Below are 13,467 nucleotides of genomic sequence, written 5' to 3'. Positions count from 1 at the left end.
AGGGATCTCTGGGCTACTAAAGAGACAAAAATAAAAATACAGAAGGACATCTGCACTAGTATCTAACACACTCCCCCCGGAATTCCCCTAAATCTTACAAATGTGTGAAGACCTGTCATCTGACTTTGTCTCTGATTTCTTACACTATTAAAGTACTTACAGAACAAAATCAAATGATAGCATGACTTGAAATGTCATCTCTATGTAGATAATGCTTTTTCAAATACACCATAAAAGGGAATTAAAGGACACCATCAATGTATTTTGGGGATACAAAAAGAAAGAAATTTCACAGGACTGCAGAGCAGATGATTGTATAACCAGAAGCAACTGACTCATACCAAAAAAAGAAAATTTAGGCTGCATGTTCGGAAAGCTTTTTGTCAGTGATGTTTTTGGATCTTTAAAATAGTCCCTGTTGAGAATAAATGCTGGCCTTGGATGTTCAATTTCCTGAAAGAAGGGTGAGCTCTTCACTTTGCCTCTCTGCTCCTTGCTCTTTGAAAAAGCCCTTCCCCCTACGTGAGGAAGAAGGCCAGCAAGGGCCAAAGGAAGGCAATGGCCAGGTAGGGATGGGGTAGGGAAAAGAGATACCATCCCTGAGCCACAGTAGGATTCCTGGCAGGGTTGTAGTTTGTGTTACTGAAAAAAATTCCTCTACAAAAAAGCTTTCCATTGAAAAAATGCGCCTTCATTAAACTCTCAATGATTTCTGGTATGACACATTCTCAATCTGCCTGTCAGTGCCAAAGTTTTCTAATGGTAGATACTATTACCTGACTGTCCTGAAGTACTTAAGATGACTTAAAGCTATTTACACACTATAGTTTCTGGCTTCTCTGTAGTTCTTTTGTTTAAATCTTACCTTCATTGAGAAGGAAAGACTCCCATTGTGATTCAAGGACATGTACTTTTGACCTCCATACCATGCAAATTCATGGGATTTATGGTATAGGATACATGGGTAAATAATAGGTCTTTTATAGAGGGGTGTCATAGCAAGATGCTTCTGGAAGAACCTTGCAACCTCCCATTGCCAGTTTATAGCAGCTGGGGGGAAATATCAACAAAAATATCATTCTTTTTTTGCTCTGTTTCTTTTATTCTTTCTGAAATATCTGCTGCTGGCTACTGTCACAGCTATTGAACTAAGTGGCCTTTTGTCTCTGCAGTCATACTCATCTGAGTCAGATAATTTGGAAATTGGTGGCTTTTGTCCTTTGTAGAGTATGGTCATTGTTTTTGATTCACTGTGATCTTGAGGTACAAACCTTTTCATTTAAAAGTTCTTAATGAAGATTTTTCTGTACTGCCTTAACTCTCCTTAACCTTGTTCCCATTACCAGTTTCTTATGATCTTCATTTCTGGGGCAGTATTTTCCTTCTTGCAGCTGCTTATATCCATTCCAAAATGCAATATATTTAAATGGCAAAGGGGGAAAAAAGCAATCTTCTATGACAGGGAAAAGGAAATTCTTACTTGCTGAGAGTTTAACAGATCCTTTCAAACACATTCAAACACTAACACAGACTTACTTACACAGAAATAATGCAAATGTGTGTGTGGGTGTGGGTGTGTGTGCAAACATAGATGTATAAAATGGTGTAAGGCCCATCTGCTGTGCTGGTTGCATTGTAAGCCATCTTTGCTCCAGTGTATTAGACAGGGAACATCAGATGGGAGCTCCTTCACTCTCCCAAGGTTGTTATTTTCTTCTGCTTCCTTGGGCCATGGAAATTTCACAAAGCTCTCAGGTCCTTCAGCAGTTAACCAAATCTAGACTGAACAGGCTGTTCAGTCAGTAATTCACAGTAATTCCCCCAGCAGTGGGGAATTGTTAATAGGTATGCTTGTCCACTACTCATGTTGATTCACCGGTGGCGTCAAACTAAGCTGAAAGATCAGAAGCTGTTGCCACCTCCCTATGAGTCACAGAATCATAGAACGGTTTGGGTTAGAAGGGACATTAAAGGTCATCTAGTTCCAACCGCCCCACTGCCACAGGCAGGGACACCTTCCACTAGACCAGGTTTCTCAGAGCCCCATCCTACCTAGCCTTGAACACTTCCAGAGATGGGGCATCCACAACTTCTCTGGAAAACCTGTGCCAGTGCCTCACAACCCTCACAGTAAAGAATTTCTTCCTGATATCTAATCTAAACCTCCTCTCTCTGTTTGAAGCCATTTCCCTTGTCCAGTCACTACATGCCCTTGCAAAAACTCTCTCCCCATCTTTCTTGTAGGCTCTCTTCAGCTACTGGCAGGCAGCAATTAGGTCACGCTAGTCTGTACCAACCCTTCTTCAGCAGGTCCTGTTGAGGGACATACAGCAGGAATAGGTACAGAGAATAGGCAGCAAAAGAACCTCTGAGCCTGACAATCTTGTAGCACAGCAGCTCTGGTTTCAAATTGCCCTAACCTTCACCTATAAACCATTGTAAATATGAGGATGGGGGAGATGTTACACAGCCTTTGCAGCTCTCCTTGCATGTGAAGCAGCATCCTCCAGCAAAGAGCAGGCAGGCAGCTGGGAGCTGTAAGTACTTCAGGCACTCTCATTTAATCTGCTATTACATGTGAGCTGACATTCTGAGCTCACTGAAATCATTCCACACATAATGCATTCCTAAGCTTTCCAGAGAGCTGTAGTCTCTTCACTATTATCACATCTTCTGTTTCTTGCTGTCTTTAGGAAAGGGGAAGAATGAAATAAAACGATGCCCGCCTATAGGCTAGAAGCCGATTGACTTTCAATCATTTTAATAGTCAATTACAGTCGAGAATATTTGGTTTTTCCCTTCTCCATATCCTCACATAAAGATTTGCCCTGCCACAAATCATTCACTGTGGACTTAGAGAAACTGCACACACGACTCCCAGCTTAGCAATTAATGTCACATAATAAGCCATCTATAGCCTTTTCTTAAATGAATATTCAGATAACAGAGAAAAAGTGAGCCCTGTTAGTACGTCTTCAGGTCTGTTTCAGGGCTTGTGAGATAGATTATGTGTAGAAAGGCTTGTGAATTGAATATGAACCAGTTGTCACATGAATAACGATATCAGACTTCAGCTTTTGTAAACAAAACCATATCAGTGGATTCTGCTTTGATTTTATTGTAATTGGTTTTAAAAAAACTCTGTAACTGCTTAGCATCTGGTGGCAGAACTGAAATATATTGATGTTAATAATGAAGTAAACCACTCACTGCCAGATCCAGACGAACCATACTGCATCTCACTCCAGTGGAGTCACTCTAGGAACAAGGTGCTATTTAAACATAATAGGAGTCTAAGCATCTTGTCCGAAGTATTTAAAACTTGTATTCATAGGTGACAGTCCCCAGAAAATCTCAGGTATAAAAGATTTGTGTAGTAAAACCCAAGTTTATGCATAAATAAATTTTGTTCTGGCAGATGTGAAGAAGAAAAAATGTCCCTCTATGGAAAATTTTTTTTTCAAATCCAAATTACATGTTACATTAAAACAATCCTTGAACCCCCATCTGAAAAAAGCTAGTTAATAAAATTGCACACCACTTCCTGATAGTTGCTTTGATTTGTTTGCACTTTATTTTTTATAGTGTCTTTCTTAATAATGTGAAGAACTAATCAACTCTCCCTAATTCAAGAAATACCTCTATTCCTCAGACTTCTGCTTCCTTTGGAAGCTTCAACAATTACCAATGAGTACCAATTAACTGCAGAAGAAATAACAGAACAAACTACATCCTGATGAGTAAAAGGGTCATTCCTATTCATCTTGATAATTTCCAGTGCTATGCAAATAGCAACAGACATTATCACGATTCATATGGAAGAAGTTATCAGCTGAACGCTACTCCAGAGAAATTCTTCCTAAATATAAGTAACATGATTAAAGGTTATGAACCACAGAAATATGAAGAAATTTAGTTTCTGATTCTGTAGTGAACACTTCCTCTAGAATATTGCAAGTACACATATGCATCAATACAAATACCTGATGTGATCAGACGAGTCTAGCAATGTAGAGATAAGCCTTTATTCATTATCTTATTTCCTTATGGCACTGCTGGCTTCAGTCCAGCTGAGGTTAAAGATGTGGGCATTTTTCAGCACATCTACAGCTCCATTGTAGCTCTTTGAGGGTAAATTACAACTTGTAGTTATTTTTCCTCTTGTACTGTAAATAGTATTCTAGTAATGTGAAAGCAAATGATTTGTACACAAGGTTTGTGTGTTTCTTGTTTTAGTGCACCATACTATTAAATATCAGCACAGAAGGCTCTTTCTTTCACTTTCCACCTCTGCAATTGATGCCTGTGTGATTTTGAATGAGCCTTGATAGGGGACACAATATGAAGTAGTTAGCACATTGTAAATTGAAGTTCCAGCTGTATTTTACAGCAAAATCCTTGTATAGATAGGACTCCAGTGGCTCTTTGAAGAGGTAGTAACACTCAACATCTGTGATTTGAAAATCTACTAAAAATACAGAATGAGACAATGTGACCACCCAACAGAATGCCCTGCCTGTTGGTCAGAGATCAGGGTTCATGATCTGAATGCCAGTGTCAAATGAGACTGAGATGTTGACCAACTGCACAGTAATTTTAATCTTTGAACCATAATAATTTCCTAACATTAATACATATGCTAGACCTCCTTGAAAGCATCTCTTCCCCTGACTTCTTTTAGTTGTTTAATGTGCTCAGTGATAGAGTGGTCATGTAAATAATATTCTAGAGATACTAGTATATGCAAATATTGTCATATAAAACATCAGCATTTTCAGAGACAGAATCTGGTACACTTAGACCTCATCTGATTAGGAAATGTATGTTGTATGTTGCGAATCATTGCTTGCATCTGCAGTTCAGATTCTCCTTATGCCTTAACATAATCTGGTAGCAACATTCTATCTTCAAGCAATCTGGAAGTATTTTAGGAAGATCCCAGCATAAAATGTGGTTGTCAAATGGTAGGATTTTCATCAGTTTGCTGTCAATAAGGTCTGTGTTTTCTGCTGTCAAAATGCCAGAGTAACAGGGCTGACCATATAACATGTCAGAATATTAGGCAAGTTGAACTAAACAGAGGGCTAAAGGGAGAGTTTCAAATACAACAGAAGGTCGGGCAAGGTTTTGATATCCACGACCCTTTTGTCTCCAGACTTTTCAGAATAAAAATGTGGTAAGACATTATTAGTCAATGGGACAAAAATGCTGGGTGTGATTATCTTGTTAAATTGGCTAATGTAACATGAGGTGAGGGGGCCAAAATTGGAAAACTACACTCTCTTCTGAGTAGCAAAGTGGTAGCAAATGTTTGAAGATTGTGCATGGTAGTCACAACAATTTGTCAATAGGTTGGGGCAGGTCTTGACATTGACAGCAAGTGTTATCAGACAGACAGGGAAAGTCAGAGACCTACTAAGAGAAACTATGAGATAGACAAGATATGGACTGTATTCTATTGAGAAACTAAACTTGAATTACAGGAGAAGTTACAATAGCAAAGCATTCATCTGCAACTGCCAGTTATGAGTGTTACTGCTGAATCATGTTTCAAGTTATGCTCAAGGTCAGAAAAGTCGTAAGAATTAATACCCAGACTATTTACAAGCTCAAGTGTCAGGGAGATCATCAATGTATATATTTAAAAGAGCTGACACTATTTCATAGCTTAGAAGTCGTTCTTTGAGTTTAAGGTTTGCTGAGTACCATTCATGAAGACTTCTGAGCAGTAGTTGAAAAAACAAGCTAGATTTAACTCGATTGCCATTTCACTGGAGAACCAGTGAGCTGTGCCAAGCTGGTAGGTAGAAGTCAGCTGCAGGACAGTATCAAATTTTACCTTTTTCCTTAGTTTTCACTGTGGGCTATCAAGAGAAGATCGTACATGCCCCAATCATAGTGAAAATCCTCAATCTCTGCAATGAGAAAGATGAATATTGTCAGCAAGATCCATTGAAGGATGAGATATCCTCATGCTTTGTAGCATGCAATGAGCAATATGACAGCATGGTAATTACCTCTCTGGCATAGATGCCACCTGGTTTTTGCAGGCTGGTCTGAGTGTACGGATCAAGATATTTGAGGAATTGCCCCGCAGAAGTATCAGTTTTTGAGCTCTTGCATGCCTTCTCAAATCTACTAATCAAGATACATTATTGAATATTAATGTATGCAGCATTAACATATGAACTAATTACATGGATCTTAAACAGTGATTTAGAGGAGACACCAGTAATCCCAGCTTTATCTGTGGCCTCTTGGCGACCATCCACTCAGAGCCCTCCACAGGGCTTGTAGAGCATTTCTGGTTACCAATGTCCCACCAGGAAAACCTTAATGTGTTAGTTTTATTAAAATAAATATCAGGAATATGGACAGAGAGAGAGTTGAAAATAAACAAAATACCAGGGCCAGCATTCATTTAAATTATATATACTTTTCCCCAAATGAAAGAGGTAGCACTCACCACCTATTTAAGACACTTACTAACTGCATAAGCAATAGGGCTAGTTTAACTTTGACCGTGAATTTCCTTTGGAAACTGGATGCTGATACGTTTTAAGTTCCTTTGTTCCCCTCTGAATGGCCCTGTAGAGGGAGTGCTTCCAATTTAAAGAGGTGATCGGTTCTTTCAGTTTATTCTAATTTATTTTATAAACAGAGAATAAAGTGAAGATTAGACTGATCTGGGATTGTACCAAGTAAGAGGATACTATTTGCATGCAAAAGGAGTTTTATGTTCTGAGCTATTGTCTTCAGTCCACTTGTTCATCAAGAATACAGTCCTGACAGACTGAGGGAAAAGAGACACTCTTGAATAGTTCCTTGAAAGAGGGTAAAAAAAAGTAGAAGGGGATTATACTTGTAACTATTTCACATATATGACCATGTTTTAGGGATTTTTCAGCCCATGCTCAGGTACTTCCGAGTGGTCCAACAAAGGCAACTAAAACTTGCAAGTCTGTTGTCAGTCAGTTTGAATTCACTCTTCAGGGATCTTCACTTCCATGAGAAAATATTGATGAGTCAAAAACCAGACAAAACTTGTCAACTACTGGACTAAAATTTTCAATGTACAGCTAGGTCAGTCAATCAAAACCTTCTGTTTAGAGAAAAATGGTTTCATAGGGACTCTGGAGCGTAGATGGGATGTTAATATTAATCCACGATGGCTGTCTGAACTTTTTAGAAAATAAACCTAACCTGATTAACCTAAGATCTACCACTCATGACATCATGAAACATCTTATCAAATAGTTTTATATGAGGAATACAGGCAAATATCTGCTGTAGTTCTGCACAGCTTTTTCCACTTTAAGGGCAGATTTAAAGGCTCTTCTTCCAGCTGTTTGTAATGTCTCTGTACCTTCTCTAAATAACTACTTACCAGCTCAAAACGGAGAGTTTTCTTGATGATTTTGTGGGCTTCTCAAGGTACAGCAACAGACATAAGGGCTTTGGCACTGCTCTTTGTCTTCAAAGCCTTGTTTATCTCTTCTGATTGAGAAGGATAGATAAACCACACGTATAGCTCTGCTGTGGGAGTTGTTACAAAGCCACCCATTTCCTCTATGCCATGTGGTAAATCATTTTTGTAAAGTGCTAGTCAAAATTTCAGAAACTGATCAGTGGTTACTTTTTTATAGTAATAACTCACCTTTGATCTAATGAAAACAGCATTATTTTCAGACCTATTTGGTTCTCACCTTTACTCTCTACAGAATAATTATTTCTTGCTCAAAGTCCCATGGGACTGAGTTAAAAAAAAAAAAAAGAAAGAAGCAGCAATCTCAAGTTGGACTGAGAGAAGCCTATATACTTCTTGATAGTGCTAAACTGCTTCTGTAAGATTTAATTGGGAATGTCTCTCTGACAAATGTGGTACAAAGCTTTTCCCTAAATTGCTGACCTGATCCCACTGGACCGTCTCCTGTTTATTGAGGGAGGAACGGTGCCTGATCCTTCTAAACCATCTTTTGCATGTCCTATACATTTACTTTTACTTTAAAGGAAAAAAAGCTCATGTTGCCAGAAGATTTATGTCTCAAAAAGAAAGTGTTAGTCTCCCTCTTTCTACATGCTGAGTTATTCTGAAAAAGAAAAAATTGCAGGATCTTTGATGCAGAGTAAGAGATTGTACTTGGCTTAATTTCATTATTAGGTATAAAGTCCATTTTGTATTCAGAAATGGTGCAGAGGAAGCTAACTGCAAATAGGTAGAAATGAGAGGTGGGGAGAAAATAAGTTGTTTTTAAGAGAACATGAACATTCTCAGATAAAACATTTAATGGCTTAAAAATATTGTTTTGAACAAGACTTTAGCTTATAAAATCCTCTTGTGAGAGGCAGGTGAACTGAAAACCTTCTCCAATAGATCAAAACTAGCACTGCATTATTCAGACATAAATTTCCTTATGAGTTTTCATTTTACACAAATAGTCTGGATGTTTCCAGATTTGCAGTAGAGCCCAGTTCTAGAAAAGAGGTTAAGATGCAGTGATATTGCTACAAGCTACAGGACAGGCTGTGAGTAATGTGCAGCTGAATTTAGAATATCATCAGTTGGAATTCTGTCTCAATTTTCCGCTAAATATTGCCAGTCCAGGGATGAAAATTAGACAGGACTGGTGGAACAGTTAGGCTTTCGAATACCACTTTACTACCAGGAATTGTAAGAGGAAGAAGGGAGAACACAGGCAAAACAAGTGTATTCCTGCTGTGGATACTCTGGCCCGCTAGCAGCAGCTGCTGAAACTGGTCCTTGTTTTCTCTGTCTGGAACGAAGAGCAAAGATCAAAGTTTAATCGAAGTGAGCTCCTTTTCCATTTGCTCTTCCACCTGCTCCCTCTGCTGGTAAAGGCGACCTAAAGAAAGGAAAATGAGAGTTTAAAAGGAAGACAAAATGGTGGGCTTACCCTTTGCATTTTGACAGCGAACTGAGAATTGAATTTTAGTAACCCATCTTTTAAAATACTTCATGTCATCTTGTTTTCGTCGTCTTTGCAGGCAGGGGTTGTCTGTTGTAGTTATACTGGAATTCTTTCAAACCTTTTCATAAAACAAAACATCCTGTTGTCCTTTTTAGGTTTAAAAGTTTCCAGAACAAAAATAGTGTAAAGCAGTTTCTGACTTCAGTGATAGTTTTCATGTGTTGAATTTTTTCCTCTTTTCCATCATGTTCTTAAAGCACATAATGGAAAATTACCACCACTTGTTTTTATATATCATAACTAAATCTTCCAGGTTTTTTTAAGGATGAAATTCTCTCAGTTTTAAAACTTAAAACCAAATCAAGGTATTTGGTGCATAGGAACAGTGACTGTCCTCTTTTCTAAAGGTAAATTTTCACAATACAGCTGTCACAAAATGTATCAGTCTTGTTCGCCCCTTTCTCTCCAACACCCTCTTTACTGCATGTCTCGTTCCCTCCTTTGCTCTTGCTCTGGCGTTCCTCCAGATGGAGACTGAGCCAATTCATCTCTCTAACCAATCAAGAATTTTGTTTTGGGTTTTGCTAGCTTCATTTTATCCCATTTTAATGAGGTGGATGAGCTGAGCACAAGGTCAGAAAACAGCCAGATTCAGCTCCTGCGATGGGGCAGTGTCATGCGATGAACCAATAGATCTGCTCTAGAAACATTGTGCAACTTTCATGCCAAATTCTGGTGGAAAGGGACAGTAAATATTGCTGGTGGATAAAACTCTTTCAAGACTCTTCATGTGAGCAACTGCTCCTTTAATAGGCTAGGATGAAAGGTAAAACCCTTGAAATATTTGCCAGTTGCTAGTTGCCAGTGGCATTAGCTAATGAGAAACCTGACAAAAGGCAAAAAGATCTCTTGCCCTCCCTCACTACCTCCTTCTCCTAGAGTATGTCAGGCTACATGTCAGGCTACATGTTAAAGGTTCACTACTGTTGTTACAGTGCTCTCCCTAATCACCAGCTAACACCACAGCGCTTTTTTTTATGCATTCCCTCTGAAAGATCACAATTCTCAAGCTGTTTCTCCCTGATCTTCCCCCAGTTTCATTCTGTCTCAATTGTACTCTTTCTGGTGCTGTTTCTGAAGTCTGTGATGCTTCTTTTCACAAGCAGGTTCTATTTTCAGCCTCCCTTGTTCTCAATGACCAACCATGCATGCTCACTTTATTTAACACTTTTTTGCCTCAGTGACATCTTCAGATATTTTGTCAAAGTCATTTTTGTCATGAAGTAATAAGAGAGGGTCAGACGCTCCTTGTTCAGCTATCTTGATCACAAGGGTCTGAATAACAGCCTCTCTTTTTTGTGCTGGATTGGACAAATAAGGAACATCCTTAGTACTCTTAATGGGAAAGGCTAGTGCTGCAGAAAAGCATTTGATGGGTGAAAGACGAATAGCATACGATTCAGCTGTAGGGATTTGTATGGATTTTAGGACACAGAGAAGGCAGGCCTTGAGCTCTGCAGTTACTGTCTGCTTTCTGTCAATTTCTATTCACTTTCTGAGAATCATGTTAATCTTCAACACAATAACTAGGTGGGCATGGAGGATACTGGAGAGTTTTATATACAGCAAAGAACAGAGCATAGGGAGACTGCTTTTAAAATTTACTTTCTGCAGACATTATATCACCTAAATGTTCTTAGACAGCAAACATAAAAAGACACGAGAACAATCAAAGTTAATTCTCTTTCACATTTAAAAAAAATGACTCATGGAAAATATTTTCTGTGTGGAATAGAAAGCTGTCTCTGGAAAAACAATTTTGTACTGTGAGGAGCCTTGTACAGGATGTGCCTTATTATGGATAAAACTGTCATCCTACATGTTGCCACCTGTGTTAGACACATCCATGATTTTGCGATAATTGGCACCAACCATTTTGAACCATCCTCTAAATTTACATTTGTTTTCTACCTCTTTTGTTTGTGGATAAATGTCCATATTCTTACATGGAACCAGAACAGACTAGTAAGGCAAAGAGTTACTCTATCACCTAATTTTGGCTATTTTCAACAGTTTTGGGTGTTTTTTTAGGATTCCCAATTGACTATATATCTTCATTTCATCAGCAACAGCGGATGTTAATTGTATTGGGTTTCTTTACCCTAAATCTTCTTCTGTCTTTAGACTTCCTATGTGAACGTCTTACAGTGTATATGCTACCTCTGTCTCCATTAATTCAGCAAAAATGGGATTTCTTTTTTGGTTTTACCTGTGCAGTTTCCCCATATTCTGTCGCTATGTGTTTATAATTTCCACCTTCTTGTTGTTCCAGCTGCATTTTTGCTGTACACACCATACAGCAACTCCTAATTGGTAGATGTTTTCTAATGTTGAATTCATGGTGATCAGGAAAATGAAAGGATGAACTTACCAAAATTATGACCATCTGAGAAGTGATTAAACAGGAAACTCCCCTGCATTTTGATCGACAGGAAATGAGTGGGTGTCAGCCTAGTGAGTTGTTCCATATGAATCAAGGTATAATGGGTCTTTTTTCAGGTGCCTTAAAGGAGGACTCAGATTCATCCTTTAGGTCTTGTCTGTCAGCAATTTAGAGGAAAGTAAGCTCACTCTTATGCATTCCTAGCCATTCAGTAGAAGATGACTTAAGCGTGAAGCAAATTGATGAAAAAAGAGGAAGGGATTTTTTGTGGTCCATAATACTTCTGCTGCCCAGCTGCAGTCTCTGCTGATCAACTGCCCTTTCCTCTAATTGCCTGATGCAATAGCCTCTTGTCCTAAATTTCTTTTGTAGCTCATCTCTTTCAAACCTACAGTCTATAGCTGACCTATTTCTCCTTTTTCAATCTCAGGTGGAGAATATTTTCTTTCAGTAATATTCTTTTTGAGGTCTTAAATAATGCAACAAATTTTTCCTACATCTGAGATTTACCTTTATAGTAATTTTTTCCCTCTCACAATGCAGGACCTGATTGATTAATTTGGTTGCTTTGTGAATTATCTTAACAGCTAATCTTTAAGGATTTCCCTGACAAACTGTCTCTGTCATTTAAAACAAAACATGCCTTCTTAAATACCACAGCAATCTAAAGAAGTCCCCATGGAGGACATTTGTGTAGGATAGATCCCCTTATCTTATTCTTGAATGACTGTCATCAGCATGGATGAATGCAAGATATAACCATACAAACTTAGGCGTGAAGAGAGAATCCATGAACAATCCAAAGATTGCTGGAAATGAATACATAATTAGTAAGTGGTTAGCTGTTCAGGTCAGTCTATCCTGACCTGAGTATCATATGTAATGACTTATGGACTTCTCCTTTTATACATCATCACTGGGTTTAATGGCTCCGTTTCTTTATCTTTCAAGCACCTTCTTTAAACACAGCAATTATTTTTATGAGTTACACAGAGAAGAGATAGTAAATGAAATAAAACATGAAATAAAGCACATGTTGACTATGTTATCAATATCAAATTGATCTACACATTTAGATTGACACAAAGAAAATACTTGTCACTAAAATTCAGATTGTAAAGCTGGATATAATTTCTTTTCATATTTCCATCATTAGCAATGAATACAGGAACCTAACTGCAGCTTCCACAGTCCAGTCAAACGAGAAGAACACATATTTGGTTTTATTTAGCATTCTATATGTTTAAATGCTACAGCTTTAAAATGAGGTGCTCCTATCTACTGTTTTTCAGCCACATTTAACTAGATGTAATTTTTGAAAAAGAGTATTTCTTCTGTTGTGTATAAAAAGCATGCACATTGTGAAATCACTCTGCCTCTGAAAGACAGATGGAGACAACCTAAATAGTGGGATAAGTGACAGAAGTTCCAACATCAGCAGTTAGCAGAAGACCTGGACAGTGCATTATAAGCAGTGCATTTACAATGGAATTGTGATCGGGATGAGACACATGTTGGCAGGAGTGATTTCCAGTTAACAACAACCCTACAGTATAAAAAGAAGAAAAAAAAAAAAAGGTTTACCATGGCCCACTTTGGCTTCATACCTGGAGAAATATCCAAAACATGCTAGTCCAATTCTGTTGTCACATGGTAGGAATAGGTGTGCTCTTATGAAAATGGCCTACATGCAGGTAGGCCCCAGTAGACAGTGATTTATGTCTGAGTTTTACCTGAATGTGAGCTGGATATTTTAGTAAAAGCAGTCAACTCATGTCTTTGAAGGCAAGATTTCCCAGGCTGTACAGAGAAGAACTGGTTCTACTGGTTCCTGCTGGCTGGTGCTCTCAGCTCCACCACACCCATTCCAGGCTCTCTGCACCTCTGAAACAAACAGAGATGTTATCTGCTAAAATATTTTCAAAACCACTGGATTTTGGTCCTTTGAGTCACTGTTTTTTATTACTGGGAAAGTCAGATTATTTGGACAGTTATTGCTATGTGCAGAAATGTTCACAATCTCAAAATGACCTCATCTTTTTTTAGTGCAGTGATTGCTTTCTCTGAAAATATGGATACATTTTTAAAGCATAA

General features: G+C 38.3%; 1 long non-coding RNA gene across 1 annotated transcript; it reads right to left on the bottom strand.

Annotated features, from left to right (window-relative positions):
* Nucleotides 1–2,217: 2,217 nt before the first annotated feature.
* Nucleotides 2,218–13,253, bottom strand: LOC116447298. The gene is made up of 3 exons (XR_004241556.1): nucleotides 13,107–13,253; nucleotides 6,018–8,864; nucleotides 2,218–5,915 (listed from the first exon to the last, which is right to left on the bottom strand). It is a non-coding gene; the product is annotated as an uncharacterized LOC116447298 (long non-coding RNA).
* Nucleotides 13,254–13,467: the final 214 nt, after the last annotated feature.

This window comes from Corvus moneduloides, chromosome 1, assembly GCF_009650955.1.
Source record: "Corvus moneduloides isolate bCorMon1 chromosome 1, bCorMon1.pri, whole genome shotgun sequence".
Lineage (NCBI taxonomy): Eukaryota > Metazoa > Chordata > Aves > Passeriformes > Corvidae > Corvus > Corvus moneduloides.
Note: the sequence above shows the minus strand (reverse complement) of the source record. Positions and strands in the feature narration are given on the sequence as shown.